Source organism: Capsicum annuum, unplaced genomic scaffold (assembly GCF_002878395.1).
Source record: "Capsicum annuum cultivar UCD-10X-F1 unplaced genomic scaffold, UCD10Xv1.1 ctg77422, whole genome shotgun sequence".
Lineage (NCBI taxonomy): Eukaryota > Viridiplantae > Streptophyta > Magnoliopsida > Solanales > Solanaceae > Capsicum > Capsicum annuum.
In genome coordinates this window covers 75,719-79,715 of record NW_025887817.1, presented here as the reverse complement: position 1 = coordinate 79,715, position 3,997 = coordinate 75,719, and positions in this window count along the sequence as shown.

Here is a 3,997-nt window from a genome sequence, read left to right as displayed (position 1 = left end):
AAATCATGATATAATAATACGGAATACATAGAAATGTAAGGCCATAAGGTTCAACTAAATAAAATCATGTGGGCAAAAATACCTAAAATAACTCAATCTGAACGTAAATCTGAAAGCCTCTAAACTATCTGAATAAGAAATTGAAGGAACATGTCTCCAACTACATCCGTAAAACTGAACTAAAGAAATAAATAAATGAATCAAATCATACTGTCCTCAAATCAATGAGGACTCACTGTGTCTCTGCGACTGGAATTCTACCGCTACTGTAATGTTGGAGCTTGTGTCTCGGAACCTATGGTGTAACATGAAAAGAAAGCACCATAGCATAAATACGTCAGTACAACTGGAGTACTGAGTATACGAGGAGGGTAGGCTGAACATAAAGGGTTTCATGCATGAACAACACTGACTGACTAATAGAAACGTGGGAGTACAAACACACATATATAGAAACTGGGACCGTGAATACATGACAATATGACCTGTAGGATAATACATGGTTTACTGATAACTATCATGACTGATACTAAAACTGATAACATGGATGACTGTATCTGACTTTTCTGTATATACTAAAATCTAAAGAAGCCCTGAGTTCTTTTATTGAGACTGATACTGAAACTGTGGGAAGTAGTGTTTAACCGACATTCCCCATGTATACCGTTATGGCTAAGTTGGGTTCTAATATCAGCCCCGACTGGAGGGGTATCAATACCGTGCCATGAATAAGGACAGCCTGTGAGTACCCTTATTTGGCGGGTACTCAATGATAATGGTGAGAACCCTAAACTAACGGGTTAAGCCACCTCATCAACCCTAATCTGATGGGTTAAGATGTCTCAACCTACGCTGGCTACGTAGTTTTGGAACACAAGAATGACTACTAAGAATCACACCCTGAACTGGCGGGTGAGTTCCCATCATTGGGTTCACTCGGTGCTAACCTCTACTCCCATCTGGAGGGACTGGACATGAATAACTGACTGTGCATGACTTAATCTTATTGAATTCTATTGACTGGCGGAATGTTACTGATATCTGACAACTAACTAAGATCATTAGGTTTTCCTGAGTCACATGACTGACTGAAGTCTATGAAATCATAGCTTGAGTTCGGATATCGTGAAACATGACATGGATATAGGCACACAACTATAGTTTTCGGGAACAAGTACCCCCAAGACTCGATGGAAGGAAACTGACACACATGACTGACTTGATCATAAGAGTAGAGTCCATAATTTATAATATCATAAGTAGGGATCTCATACTAAGTATGGTTATCAACAATGTAATTCGTGGAAAGGATTTTATATCACATGGAAGTACTTGCACAATCTTAATATCATGTTCGTTGCATAATCATATTGGCAACACATACCAATAGCATGGAAGTTCATGTGGATTGCATGGTTATCATACATCTTGTTCATAAGTAGGATTTGCAAGAAAACATAGCATAATCTCATAAGAATAGTTCATGAGTATTCCAATAACATTTACAAGGCACATTATCAACATAGAAGTCATTGGAACGTAAGGGCATATCATGAATCCTTCACTTAGTCACAATTTACCTATATTGCATGGTTTCTAGTTTCTTAGGCATTTTATCAAACACCTTACATTCACATCTTAAGAATAGGTGAAATCACATCATGAACAACCAAGTTTACATGTTTCCAACTCATATGATATCATGAATTCGTAAAAAACATATAAAGATTCCATCTTGGGAATCACCAAATATCAAAAACAGGATCATCAACACCCAACAATATAGAAATCATACTTTATGATGAAAAAGAGAATTTTTGAGCTTTATGGATAAAAGGGATCCATAAATCAACTCACGCATACCTTAGAAGGAAAGATTCTTGATGATTGACGGAGAAATTTCCTTGAAATTGGATCTTCAAGCTGAGTTACAAAACCCTAGTTGTTTTTCTCTTTTAGTGCTATTGGATGATGATCTTTGAGATGATAATAGGGTTGCAATATATTTAGAAGCTATATATTTCGTAGGGTTAAGTTTAGGGACGTTTAAGGAGTGTTTAAAGACTTAATTACCCTTAAAACAACTCAAAACGGAGTGTGTTTTTGGCACCTGGGATTGACTTAGGAGGCGGCTAAGTGATTGCCTAAGCTAGGTTAGGCGGCGCCTAACCAATCGCCTATGCTTAGGTTGGGCGGCGCCTAACCAATCGCCTATGCTTACTGTCTCTCACGAAAATGGGCATAACTTTTCGCTCGGGTATTGGATTAAGGCGAAATTGGTATCATTGGAAAGATAATTCAATTATCTACAATTTGGTGGGTATAAATCAGCCAAAATACCATATTAACATTAAGTTATACTCGTTCAAAGATGACCCTTGAAAAAACAAACACTAAAACTTGATGGATTCAAAAACTCTTAGCTTGTATTACCTTAAGTGACTCATATGAACATGATTAATGCATCATAAGCTATCCTATCACTAGGATATTCATTGTAAGTCATGTACTCAAGTATGAATCACAGGATAGGAGATTTTATACGTAGGAACACTTATTCACTTCCTAGCTTAGAAACATGCGGGGTATTACAGTGGATAATTTCATTACACTGAGTTATGGGATCCATGGATTAGGGTTTGATATGATGCTAGGTGTTTAAAGGATTCAAAGAATAGTAGAACATCTTGAAATTCTATTGTTTTAACTGAAATCTAGTGGTTGCAAACATTAGATTATGCCTTAGGTTTTATTTTCTTCTAACGGAGAAATAAACTAAAGGTCGTGAATTATCAACAGGGACTCAGAAGCTACCAAACTTCTGTTTAATGATTGATGCCATAACTGGATTAATCTACCTGAGATAACATTCTATTGGAAATAGATAAGTTATCTAAGTTTGAGAGAATTAGATAAAAAATTGTCTAGTGAGGTCGAGAGATAAGTCAGAAAGTATCATAGTCAAGAATATTCTGCTGTTTTTACTTACTCCAAGAATCCCAAGCATTACCTAGTATTTGTTAGCTCCCAATACCCATGGTGAACATAACTCTGGTTTCTCATTTATATTGATTACAAACACTGAAGTATTGAAATTGACATTTGCCTTTCTGTGAAACTTAAACCCCCATCTTTTAAAATAGTAAACTATCAGTAAAATATTGCATAACCTAATCAAAGTTCACACCCTATTCCCTGTGGGATTTGAACCCAACCTAGTTGTATTTTATATTGACAACGATCGCTTACACCCATTCAAGAGTGTAATTTGAGCGTTATCAAAAATGGCGCCGTTCTCGGGGAATACGATTGTAGACTAAAAGTTTGTGCACGAAAATTTGCTGATAGTTGAGTTTTCTAGAGTTATGTTTAGTTGTTATTTTTGTTTATTTTTAGGATCTCTATAGGTTACACCGAGCACTCCTCAGTTCAGAGTCCCACCGCATGAGCAGAATAGCAGAACAACCATTGCAGTATGAGGCTGACAATGAAGATAATATGGATGGAGTAGGTGTAACGGTTGTAGTAATTCCCCCTCCGTTAGCACCTGGAGCAAAATTCAATATTACAAGCACGATGATCCAGCTCTAAAATCTGAAGGGGTTGTTTGGAGACCTTCCTGGGGATGACCCCAACCTGTATCTAGTGAATTTTATCACCATTTTCAAATCCTTTGATAACTCGAGGGTGAGCCAGAGCGCGATCCGGTTGAGGCTGTTCATGTTTTCTCTGTATGGAGAGGCAACATTGTGGCTAAATGAGTTGACGCTTGACTCTATAACCAACTGGAGGCAGCTGAGAGGAGCTTTCCTAGAAAGGTTCTTTCCGCCATCTAGGAGGGTACAGTTGAGGGATGAGATCAATAATTTTAGACAGCTCCTGAATGAGGCTTTACATGAAACTTGGAAAGGTTCAAGAAGAGGCTGATACAATGTTCAAACCATAACATAATGGACATAAATTTGATGGAGATTTTGTACAGAGCCTTTAACTCTGT